Genomic DNA, 13,414 nt, shown 5'->3' with positions numbered 1-13,414 from the left:
GGGGTCTGAACACTCATTCCCCCCCCCCCCACTTTCTGAACAGAGCCCAGGAGGAAGGAGCGGAACCACTGTATAACAGTGCCCCCAGCTCCTAGCCCCTCTAGACGGTCCAGAAGGATGTTATGGTCGATGGTGTCAAAAGCCACTGAGAGATCCAGCAGAACTAGGAAACAGCTCTCACCTTTGTCCCTAGCCCGCTGGAGATCATCAACCAGTGCGACCAAGGCAGTTTCATTCCTATGATGAGGCCTGAATCCTGACTGGAAGGGATCCAAATGGACATAATCCAGCAGGACATAATCCAGTTTTACAATTTACATTTCTATTCAAATAATAGCCATAATCATACACATACGATCCCCTGAATCCTTGCATTTCCCTCCACCCCTCAATGGGTTCCATTGCCAATCTGTTTTCAATTGCATCTTACAATATTCTCCATCTTTTCTTAAAATTCCCTTTTTAACCATTGTACCTGTTACATTACAAGTGTTATTACAATCCTGCCAAAGTTTTTAGTTGTTTACGGTGTTCTCTGAGGTCACTTATAAATTTCCCCTATTCCTCATTAAAATTTCTGTGTTCCTGGTTTCTAATCTTACCGGTCATTTTCACCATTTCAGCGTAGTCCATCATCTTTATTAGCCACTCTGGTCTGGACTTTATCTTCTTTCCATCTCTGGGCCAGAAGTATCCACACTGCCGTCGTCGCATACATAAATAATCTCTTCTTTTCCTTAGCCTATTGGAAGGTATGGAATAGGACATCCCTATTTTCATCGGAGAAATATTAGAGGGTATGGAGAGGGTATGCAATCGCCGAGCCAAGGAGATAAGTAACTATACAACCTTTAGAAGACATCTGAAGGCAGCCCTGTATAGGGAATTTTTCTTTTAATGTTTACTGTTTTATTATGTTCTTATATATGTTGGACGCCATCCGGAGTGGATGCCGATGGCGCTGTGGGTTAAACCACAGAGCCTAGGACTTGCCGATCAGAAGGTCAGCAGTTCGAATCCCCATGACGGGGTGAGCTCCCGTTGCTCGGTCCCTGCTCCTGCCAACCTAGCAGTTGGAAAGCATGCCAGCGCAAGTAGATAAATAGGTACCACTCCTGCGGGAAGGTGAACGGCATTTCCGTGAGCTGCTCTGGTTCGCCAGAAGCGGCTTAGTCATGCTGGCCACATGACCCAGAAGCTCATAAAGCAAGATGAGCGCCGCAACCCCAGAGTCGTCCACGATTGGACCTAATGGTCAGGGGTTCCTTTACCACTATGTTTTTATATATGTTGGACGCCATCCAGAGTGGCTGGAGGCAGACTTGCTTTTGCAAGCATGAGGTCTAGAAACCTGCGATGCCTGCCGGTTAATAAGCGGTGCATAAAGTATGAATGCTCATGGTGAGCAATACACTCTGCTATATAATGACATGAGGAGACTAAGTCTCCTCTCTAAGAAATAACACAGATTTCCTTCAGCTTCCCAGTCTGCACGGTTACCAGCCACCCAGTGTCAAGCATTACCTCAGCTCAGTTCTTTTTTCCTTTCTCTTCCCTCTATGTAAACTGAGAGAACTCTGAAGCATGAGTTATCCAGATTCTGGAAATACTTGGAAAATACCAGTTTTTCAGAGTCTTGGCTCCATGCCATGTTTTTCTGGGAGGCTCTCCAGGTAGCAGAAAATAGCAAAGCCTACAAAAGCAGGGGGTGGGGGTGGAGCAGAGGAATTGGGGAGGGGGACAATATAAAATTCAAGCTTTCTTTTCTAAAATATTTTTTATTTGATTTTACAAGTATAAAATTATAGCAATACAACCGTATGCATCCACATTTGTAGATTCCTCCGAATCTCTGGACTTCCCAACTTCCCCTCCATGGGTCCTATTGTTAACCTCTTCAACTGCATATTATTCAACAGTCCATACTTTATATCACTGCATTTTGTTAACCAATCCCCAAGCCATCTGATGGCAGCCCTGTATTGGGAAGATTTTTTAAAAAATGTTTAATGTTTTCTTATGTTTTTATGTATGTTGGAAGTCATCCAGAGTGGCTGGGGAAACCCAGTCAGATGAGTGGGGTATAAACAATAAAGTTGTTGTTGTTGTTGTTAAATAGGACATCCCTATTTTCACCGGAAAAATGTTGGAAGGTATGACAGTTTCCTCACATGTGAGGGGTTTGTTCCACAGGCTGCGTATATATGCAAATATGGGAGTGGCCGCCAAGACCATATAGCATTGGTCCTGAAAGACCTACATTGGCTCCCAGTACATTTCCGAGCACAATTCAAAGCCCTAAACAGCCTTGGCCATGTATAGCTGAAGGAGCGTCTCCACCCCCATTGTTCAGCTAGGACACTGAGGTGCAGCTCCGAAAGTATTCTGGCAGTTTCCTCACTATGATAAGTGAAGCTACAGGGAACCAGGCAGAGGGCCTTCTCAGTAGTGGTGCCCACCCTGTGGAACGCCTTCCAAGATGTCAAAGATATAAATAAATATCTGACTTTTACAAGACATCTGAAGGCATCTTAGGGAAGTTTTTAATGTTTGATGTTTTATTGTGTTTTTTATATTCTGTTGGGAGCCACTCAGAGTGGCTGGGGAAACCCAGCCAGATGGGCAGGGTATAAATAATATTTTTTAATTAGTGGTAGTATTGCAAAACTTTCAAAGGCTGAGGGCTGATAATAAATTCTGAATATTTTGGTTTAAACAGGGAGTGCTTCTGGAAAAACTGGGCATTTGCCATAGGTATATGATCTGGAGGGCTGTGTACAAAGCAATGCCACCAATAAAGGACTCAAAGTTGATCATAAAGGACCTGGTTTTTGATGAGGTGCCCGTGAGGGTATACTGGCCCAAGACATCACATGCTGGGAATAGGAGAGGAGTCATCTATCTTCATGGAGGTGCTGGACTCTTTGGAAGCATCCATAAGTTCTTTGAAATGGTTTCAAAATGGTTCACGATATCATCTGAGTAGAATTTGGGGTGGTACTTTCATGTAAAGTTCCTGGGAGTGGTTTGTACTGCTCCTGTAGGCAGTTTAAGTTTAGTGTCAGGGTCAAGGAAAAAAATCCTTAAAATATCAAAGGTTTTTTTCTGATTCGTGCCTCAAAGGACTTCTATGAAAGGGCTTCCAGAGGTGATTGGAAATAACTGGAAAGAAGCCCAGAAATGTGGGTGGAAGTTTGGTTCTGTTCTGATTTTTACCCATTGACACTGCTCTGTTACTGATCAGTAAAATCCACATAATGGTTTTCAGCTGGCGGTGCCCCATTGACAAAGAGTTCAGTCCAACTCAGCTTTTCTCAGATGAGATTCATGGAAAGTCGCTGTTTTCTACAATCAGGTGTCATATACACCTCATGACATAAAAATAGATAAATAAGCAGATCGAAATTAGTCCTATCTCTTGATTTCGACAGATTTACTTTCAGTAGGACTAGTACTGCACCCAACTCACAATGATTTCAATGTGAATGACCAGGAAAAAAATGGTAATGGGGGGGGGGGGCTTGTGCTTTCTTCCAGGAGCCTCTGAAAGGGTTTGTTGTTCCATTGCCCACCTAAGTGATTCAGTAGTTGTGAGTGTCGGGTAAGTGGCTATGTGCAAATTAAAAGCAACTGGGGGGGGGGGGGATAAAAGGCTAAAATTAAAATGGAGCATAATACCAAAGCTACTAAATAACAGCACCTTAGCAGCACGAATTTTTTTTTCCAATAAATAACATTATCGGTTAGTGATGTATGGAAGTGAGAGCTGGACCATAAAGAAGGCTGATCGCCGAAGAATTGACGCTTTTGAATTATGGTGCTGGAGGAGACTCTTGAGAGTCCCATGGACTGCAAGAAGATCAACGCATCCATTCTTAAGGAAATCAGCCCTGAGTGCTCACTGGAAGGACAGATCGTGAAGATGAGGCTCCAGTACTTTGGCCACCTCATGAGAAGAGAAGACTCACTGGAAAAGACCCTGATGTTGGGAAAGATGGAGGGCGCAAGGAGAAGGGGACGACAGAGGACGAGATGGTTAGACAGTGTTCTCGAAGCAACTAGCATGAGTCTGACCAAACTGCGGGAGGCAGTGGAAGACAGGAGTGCCTGGCGTGCTCTGGTCCATGGGGTCACGAAGAGTTGGACACGACTGAACGACTAAACAACAACAACAACAACATTATCGGTCAATATACCTTGTGGCAGAAGAGAAGCAGAGACATTGTCAGCTGAGCTTCCTTGGGCAGGCAGTTTCAATTAGTAGAAACGACCGAAGACAAACCTCAAGAATGAAAGCAGATTGTGGGATACCCTGATTTTCCAGGGACAGTCCCAGAATTATGAAAGCCATGCCAGCTTCTGATTTGATCCCGGAATGTCCCTATTTCCCCCGCCAGCACTGCGAGCTCAGGGAGGAGAATGAGCCGGTGCTTGTCATGAGCAACGACAGCGGCAGCGGCTGCTGCGAAGGAGCATCCCATTGCCTCTCCATGGCTGCTCCTGCTGGCCTCCTCCCTTGGGCAGCTCATAGCGACTGCTAGAGGGTGGGCAAGGAGGAACAGAATCTGCTGTCACCAAGGCCCGCCTCGCATGATGCACTGGCTCCAGGGCCGTCTTTAGTATTAAGTTGTGGGTGAACATATCAGACGACACAGCGATTCTTCAAACAGCTCTTGTTTATTCAGAGGCCAGAACAGAACTGAACTGAAGGGTTCGGTCAGCCTGCATATATAGAGCTCCAGTACAACGTAACTGTAACAATTTTCTAAAACTATCCAATCACTGAACGTCACTTTCAATCCCTTATTTGCATAACTATCTACAGTATCCCCCTGCTGGCCCAGGGTGAGAACTTCAGTACATAGCATTTAGCATATGTGGCGCCGGGGTGCAACGATCCGCCCAGCACCCCCATAGTTGTTGAGCTTTTAAGGAGGGAAACAGCGAAAACCGCTAACGTGAAAAAATAAAAAGCGGCAGCGATAACGCCGCCTTTCTGTTTTTGCGATCATGCGAAAATGAAAGACACCACTAGGGGGCACCGCTGGATACGTTGATTCTTCAGCTCTTCCGCAAAAGAGAACGGAAATGACCCATCGACCACCCTCACTCAGGGATTACGGTTAAGGGCTAGGCGGCTTCAGCAGTGGGCGCCCCCCAGAATTCGATGCCCGGGTGCACCGCACCCCTTGCACCCCCGGGCTGCCCTGGCTGGCTCGGAGGGGCAGGCAGATGGCCACACCACCCTGGATAGTAAGAAGGGGGAGCAGAGCGGAGCACTATGGTTCTTGATTTTTAAATAAAAAATGCTTTGTGCGTCTGTGTCTAATCTTTCTCTTCTAAAATGTATTTATTGGCTTGTGTTTTCCTTCTTGCAAATCTACCAAAGAATAGAATAGAATAGAATAGAATAGAATAGAATAGAATAGAATAGAATGGGTTTTCTCAGGACGGTGGAGGGGGTGTTTGCTATGTCCCATTGGTCTTGTAGTGCCTTTTTCTGATAGGAAATGCTATGCAGTGGGAGGGTCACAAAAAATGGGGAGTTAAGGATTGTTCATTGGAGGGAGGATTGAGAAATGTCCCTACTTTCATCTGAGGAATGTTGCAGGTCTGGATCACGGCTGGCTTTAACCCTGATGCAATGCTGTCTGAACTACGGCTAGGAGATTGGGAGTAGTCCATAGAACCTTGTGCTAATCATCGTCCCTCTTCCCTTCCACAATGGTTTCCCCTCCTCTCACAACCCTGGCCCTCCAGCCTTCAGGTTTCTGTATCAGTGTTTTGTTTTGTTGTTCCCCCCCCCCCCAATATTTACTGAGTTTCATACAAACACATTACTTCACTAAAACAAAAATAAGAACAATAATAATAAAAGAAAAAGGGGGAAATAATAATAATACAAACCTACCAGATAATAACCAAGAATACAACCACATACACAAGTACAATGAGACTTAATTAGTTAGTTAAGCTTCCAACTTCATAAACATATTACTTGACTTCCTCTAAACTCTTCCATCTGAATTTTCATGTAACTGAATGTAGCAGTTTTCCAATATCATTATTCAAAAAACAATATTTCTTAACTTTTCATGTCATTCTATTTCTCAATTATTTATTTAATCCTAATTTAATCCTAGGCCTATTTAGTTCTTTCAAGTAATTACTAATCTTTAATGTTACTGTATTTGTTCAAATAATCTTTAAATTTCTTCCAGTCTTCTTGATACTCCTCTTCTTTCTGGTCGCGGATTCTCCCAGTGAGATCAGCCAGCTCCATAAAGTCCATCATATTCATCTGCCTCTGTATCATTGTTAGCACGAACCATAGGTAGCCTCAACCATAGTTTGTAAATCCCCTTTCTAATTCAAATCGCAAGCTGTAGTTGTAAAGTTAACATCTCCATACATGCAAACATGACACTACCTGGTACAGTGGAACCTCGGTTTTCAAGCATCTTGGAAGGCCAAACGATTCGGAACCCAAATGCTGAAAACCCGGAAGTGAATGTTTCCGTTTTCAAATGCACATCAGAAGTTGAATGGCTTCCAAGGTGCATTTTTCCATTTTTCTCAATAGAATTTGCTGACCGCCCATTGCGCCTTGGTTGTCAAGCGTTTCGGAAGTCAAACAGCCTTCTGGAATGGATTATGTTTGATAACCGAGGTTCCACTGTATTAACTGATAAACCATAATTTAACTTCCAGACTGAAAAGTAAGCAGAATGGTGTCCAGATGATAGTATAGGGTGGGGAGGATGCAGTTGAGTGTTCCTAACCATGTTTGCAAACCTACCAAGAGCCCTGCTAGATCAAGACCAAAGTCCTATCTAGCCACATTGGCTCACCAGATACCTATAGGAAGCCCATAAGTAGAACTTAGGTGTGATAGCAGAACATGAAGTTAGGAGAACAGGCAGTGTGATACCTGCCTGAAGCCCAAGCAACAACTTGCTAAATTCAAATGCTATTACATCTTCCCACTAAATATCACAAAACCCATCTGCATTCATACCTGAGAATGGGGGACGGGGAAATCTGTTTTATTTTATTGCAAGCAAATTAATCTGAGTAGAACTTCTCTTTCTCCTTTTCAGATTCTTGCCTTCCAAAACTCAGAATGAACCATGGTTTGATTTTGATCGCTCAGTTCTTATTCTCCTCCAGGAAGTTTACAGACCTCCAAGGTTTGGGCAATATGTCAAAAGCGAGTTAGGTGCTGTGTTTAAATATGCCCCTCCTCTGAGAAGCATAAAATTATACCTTTGTGTGGCCTGTTTGAAGTGCCCCCCTGACAGTCATTTCTGATCTTCAGTGAGAACTTTTCATACGCCTGTTTTTATAGCTTTCATCATTCTTGCTGCAGACTCCTGCAAGCAAGAACTCATTTCTTTTGCGTTTCCGAGAAACTGTTTGTGTTGGCAGAATATGTTCCTCTTCGAAGCCTATTAACACTGAATTTAGAAGATCGCATAAACAAAAAGGCGATTTAACTCAGCCCGAGATAGCATCTGCTCTTTACCTTGATGAAAAAAAATGGTTTTAGGGCAATATCAGACGCCGCAACAGCAGCAGCAGCAACAGAGAAGAGAGCGGTCATTTAGTCAGAAACACAGACACGATTCAAACCAGCGTCAGTGGTCATTCTGATAGTTGCAAGCACAGAGAAACTGCTTTTACTACTTTCATCTGACAGAAAAGAAAAAAAAGGACGACAAAATGAAATGTTGCAAGAAAGAGTCTTCTGGCACCTTAAAGTCTAACAAAGATATTTGCGGTCTTAGCCACACGGTTTCAAAATAGCACAACAAAAGGCCAGCTCTCACAATGCTATCACTTAGCTTGCAGTATCTAGAGATAATCTCAGACAGGGTGAGCTGTGGCCTCCATCTCTTAATGTGTGCTGCAAAGGACAAAACTCTGGCACTGGTTTGGTTCTCTTGATTTCATTTTTGAAATCAAATGGTTCAGTCCTCAAAACGTTGAGAAATGCAGTCTCCCAAAGTGTCGGGAGATAAAGGGAATGGCAAACAACAGTCTATTCTGCACATCATTTCTGGTGCCCCACTTCCCAGTAGCCCAATCCATGTGGTACATCTGAGCAAGTACATCGCAATAAGCAATAGTTACACAAGAACACACAAATGTGACACTCCATTCCTCAGGCACGGCCCAAGAATTATCTCAGGGAAAAGTGATTATCCCTCCTTTTGCATTGCACATTGTTGTGTACTGCACATGTCACAACAATCAGAGAAAGAGTCGTGCTTATCTAGTCCTTTCGAAAGTCACCTCCAAGCATAAACAGATTTTAAAATCTGTTACAAGGGCATTTCTTCTACATGCACACACAGAGTGTCTTAGCACTTCTTGGACGCTCTGTTTGCTGCCAGCGTTTTATGGCAAAATTCCTCAAATCCTGAGTCATTAGTCAGAGGGCTGTGCAAGGAGTTATGAACTTGGCCCAGAAGACAGTAATATATCCGAAGTAACTGCTTTGCTTGCAAACCTACAACCTCTTTATACAAAGATCAGACAGCTTTCCATTTGCCCAATGTAGCTCCTTGTATGCCGCTCTGTAAGGACAGTGGTGAGATCACCCAGGCTTCCCATGGGTGGTGTCTGCAACCCACGGGCGCCAAGCGATGAAGTCATAGTTCTCCTTCAAAGTTTCACACAGGGCCGGGTGGATCGAGAAGTAATTACTCATACCCTTTTGTTTTCAAGGATCCAAGTCCGTGATCCAAGGGCAAGGAGATGGGTCTACCTGCCTGGTTGGAAAGGAAATTCCACTGTGCAAAGCTAGTCTTCTGACTTCAAGAGGCCATGGGCAAGGACGGCAAGGAAGCCCACAAGAGAAGGCGAAAGCAAAACACAAACGCTGCAAAACACTGCAAAGCAAAACACAAACACAAAGAAACATTGGCTGGTTTGCCCAGTGCAAAAAGCTGGTAGGCAATTCTGTTGATATATCAATTGTCACCAGATTCTGCCTAGCTGGATCTGTGAGATGAAATGTTTAAGTTCCACTAATGCAGAATTATGCCGTGAAAATTGGGGCAGACTTAATCCACATTGCTTTACTAGATCTACTGACAGCATCCAGAAAATATTCTGTGCTTATACAACTTAAGGGACTACGCTCCCATATGCCCCATCCAGTATTTGCATGTGCTAACAGGATCTTTTGTCTAGTCCATGAAGATCTCTCAGCAGATATTTAATTATTGGCTCAAACATAAGGGAATGCCAGAACACCATCTGGCAATCAGGAACAATTGACTTTTCGTTGGTTGAGGAAGAAATCCTGGTATCAAAATATGACCCATGTATAATCCAGAAATTTCAGAGCTCTTTTCTTGGCCAAGAAGGAGTTCAAATGATGCACAAATTATGCAGAAATAGTTTGCATTTCTTAAGTCAGTAAAGGCATCCCACTGGTACAATTTGCTTAAAAATAAACCAAGCCAAGAAGGGTTGCTTACTTAAAATCAATGTTTTGTTTAAGGAAGGAACTCAGGTTTGCTTGGTTCTAATTAATGCCATCCAGCAGTTTGTGTAGATTGGCAGAGTGTCTGTCCAATTGTTCATTGATACAAGGCATTAGAGAGACTCTCTTGTTGGTTTGTTTAACAAATGGCACCCACTGGTCAATTTCTTGATTTCTGAAAAAGATGTTAAAATCCCCCTTTAAAAAGACAGTAGCCAAGGCACAAGCAAAATCCTACAAGGCAAATGTAAGCAATACCACTGGAGAAGCCCTAATCATCTTAATTATTGCCATTTTATTTTTGTATGTTGCATTTTTACCAGCAGCTATCTACAAACTAAAATTAGAAACTGATGTGATGGAGATATAAATCTAGGTAAATAACTGGCTGGGCCGCACTCAGTAATTACCCCTTTTGAAAGGTAAGCTGTTAAATTTTTAATTAAGTTGATTTTATCGATTGATGTTTAATTCCGTTTTATTACTTACTCTATTTGCAGTACTGACCGCACCCCGTTTACCTGGGGGTTATGCTCCAGACCTCCTTGTGCGTCAGTGAAATGAGCGCAAATGGGGAGCACCTTGGAGAATCCTAGTGGCTTGCAAGGAGCCCCACCCCAGAGCCCAAAGGGGGTGTCCCTCCACCCGGCACACTGAGGGAGGAACGAGTTGCATCAGCCCCGTCCCCACAAGGCACTGGGGTGAAACTGCCTCAGTACCCTCAGTGGAAGCGGCAGTGGTTTCACCCGGCACCTCATGGGGCTGGGGCCAATACAGCTTCCCACCCCACTCTGCGTGCCAGACGCTGGCAGTAGAGGGAATCAGGAGCAGTGTTTTCACTTGCAATATACCACCAGGTGAAGGTGCCATTGCTCTCTGGCCCTCAAACCAGTCCTGGGCGATGTAGCGATCCTGTCAGGGACTGGACTGAGGAGGAATGGTGAGGGCCACCCCCCCCCCCTTCTCCTGAACCTTCCTGAGAACAGGAGGACAGTATAGATTTAGAACAGTGGTTTGCAGAAGGGCATAGTTCAGAGGCTGCAGAGGGCAGAAGCTGGGAAATATTGGAACAGCAGGAAGAAGAAGAAGCACCAGAGGAGAGACAGCTGACAGACTCAGTGTCCTTGGAAAGTATTCCTGACCACCACCCCTCTCTTCAAGCCTGTCTTCCCACGTGATGTGTACAATTTTTAGGAGACACAATTGATGGAATCTTTCAAGGACAGGGTGAGCTGTGCCCCCCTTGGCCCTCCCTACACTATGCCCCTGCCTCCTGATTTTCAGACGCATTACCTTCTTCTCCATGAAAGTGTCTAATCCTCTTTTAAAGCCGTGCAAGTCCGTGGCCATCACTGCTTTTTCTGGGAGCAACTTCCATGGTTTAATAGTCATGGTAGCAGCAGCAGCAGTATAGCTCTTCCAGAAACCAAAGGAATCGTTTTGGAACTTCAGCAACACAGATTGGAGCAAATCCATCTCTCCAATGCCCCCCGCTAGCTAGAAAATCAATCCTGGCACCTATGCTAGTCAAAATACCATTTGAAAACATTTCCCAAAATATCTACACAGCCAGGATAGCCCCAACAGAACATTTCAGAGTCCAACTTGAATTGTGAAATCTAAATTGTAGGGGTGGATGGAATTTTACCAGGGGGAAATCAAGCCAGTCACCCTCTACTTATTCATGCTGTGTTTTCATTCTATTCCATTATTTTTCATCACAACAAAAAGAGGGGGGGGGGGGATACAGAGAGAGAGAAAGAGAGAGAGAGGCCTTCCCTTAACATTTCAGCATCATTAGCTCCCTATTCCACCTTGACCCGTCTTGAATAGCTCCAGGCTGGGTTCTTAAATAGTTCCAGTGGGGATCACCTAATTATTTAGATGTAATAAGGAGATAAATGTGGAGGAAGCATCATTAAAGGCTTTTCAGGTTTTATTATTGCTACTGCTACAATTATTCCTCCCACAGAGCCAGACAGTTTTCCCATTCACTGTTAAACTACCATTTGGATCTCCACCCCATTCCTCAAACACTAATTCCCACTTTCATGATAGGAGGGGTTAAAGGGACGGAATGTCATTCTGAGCACAATTCAGAGTGTTGGTGCTGACCTTTAAGCCCTTAATGGCCACAACCCCATATACCTGAAGGAGCACCCCCATCGTTCAGCCCGGACACTGAGGTCGAGCTCTGAGGACCTTCTGGCTGTTCCCCCACTGCAAGAATTGAGGTTCCCTGTAATTGAGGTTACAGGGAAACTGGCAGAGGGCCTTTTCGGTAGTGGTGCCCACCCTATGGAACGACTTCCCATCAGACTTCAAGGGATAAATAACTTTGCAACTTTTAGAAGACATCTGAAGGCAGCCCTGCATAGCAAAGTTTTCAAGGTTTGATGTCTTATTGTGTTGTCATATTTTGTTGGAAGCCGCCCAGAGTAGCTGGGGCAACCCAGTCATAAATTATTATTGTTGTTGTTGTTTTTGTTGTTGTTGTTGTTGATGATGATGATGATGATGTAACTGGCTTGAGACAAAACCAAGCTTTTGGTTATGTACATTAGCTATGGGTAGTGTTAGTTCATTAGGAAGAGGGTGGCGCTGTGGTCTAAACCACTGAGCCTCTTGTGCTTGCTGATTGAAAGGTTGGCATTTTGAATCCACACAATGAGATGAGTTCCTGTTGCTCTGTCCCAGCTTCTGCCAACCTAGCAGTTTGAAAGCACACCAATGCAAGTAGATAAATATGTACCACTGTGGTGGGAAGGTAAACGGTGTTTCCATGTGCTCTGGTTTCCGTCACGGTGTCCCATTGTGCCAGAAGCGGTTTAGTCATGCTGGCCACATGACCCGGAAAGCTGTCTGTGGACAAACGCCGGTTCCCTTGGCCTGAAAGTGAGATGAGTACTGCAGCCCATAGTCGACTTTAACTGGACTTAACCGTCCAGGGGTCCTTTACCTTTACCTTTTATCTAGTTCAATAAATCACGGTAAGTAATGCAGTACCTATGGTTTTCCAGCTAGTCAACACCATCTTTCCTGTAGTCCAGGGCTTTTTTCAGCCGGAACTCACCAGAACTCAGTTCCGGCACATCTCAGGTGGGTGCTATTGCCATTATAAGAGAACAAGGGAGGTGTTCATGGTGAGTTCCAGCACCTCTTTATTTTAGAAAAATAGCACTGAGTAAGACCATCTTTAAAAGCATCATACAGGCAGTGGGAAGGTTGCAGAATTTGAGATACAGTAGGGAAATGGAACGTTGTTTAAAACTGGGCAAAGAATGACAGAGTTGCCGATGGATTTTTGTTCTTTTTTGAAAAATGTGACATTCTTTATGGACGGCTTCTGGGGTGGAGCACATAATCTCGAGCTCCCTCTAGTGCGCCACTGCTCCAACAATTTGCCTCCCTGCCCCCAACATTCTCTCTCAAAGACAGGCTTAGCAGACCATTTTGTGCCAGGTTATGACATTTCGCCAGCAGCCAGCACCAAAGGGCTTTCATCACAATTAAGACATCTAACAAACGAGTAATCCCTTTTGATCAGAGAGAGCGATGTTAGGCATGTGCCCAAGATTATGCAATGGAAGCCACAAGTTTACATCTATAGTGGATTGCACAAGGAGTAACCTTTAGATGTTCCATTATGGAATATATAAGTTTTGGCATTCATCTACCTCATTAGTTACAAGTGGGCTGAGAGAAACTGTCTTTAAACCACCCACTTGTAAGCTTTTAAGAACCATATATACATGGGGTGACATTGGCTGACTGCTGAACCCAAGAGTAGCATGATGAAATCTCACTGTAGAGCGGCAGGGTGAAAAACAGTGGTACCTCGGGTTACATGCGCTTCAGGTTACAGACTCCGCTAACCCAGAAATATTACCTCAGGTTAAGAACTTTGCTTCAGGATGAGAA

General features: G+C 44.2%; 1 long non-coding RNA gene across 1 annotated transcript in view; it reads left to right on the top strand.

The window, feature by feature from the left end:
- Positions 1-12,189, top strand: part of LOC310671712 — a 129,352-nt gene extending 117,163 nt beyond the window's left edge. Inside the window, exon 3 of the long non-coding RNA XR_014508083.1 lies at positions 12,166-12,189. This is a non-coding gene — a long non-coding RNA (uncharacterized lncRNA). The remainder of the gene's footprint in view (positions 1-12,165) is intronic.
- Positions 12,190-13,414: the final 1,225 nt, after the last annotated feature.

The sequence above is a fragment of the Podarcis tiliguerta genome, assembly GCF_965153285.1.
Source record: "Podarcis tiliguerta genome assembly, chromosome: 2".
In the NCBI taxonomy this organism is placed as follows: Eukaryota; Metazoa; Chordata; class Lepidosauria; order Squamata; family Lacertidae; genus Podarcis; species Podarcis tiliguerta.
Note: the sequence above shows the minus strand (reverse complement) of the source record. Positions and strands in the feature narration are given on the sequence as shown.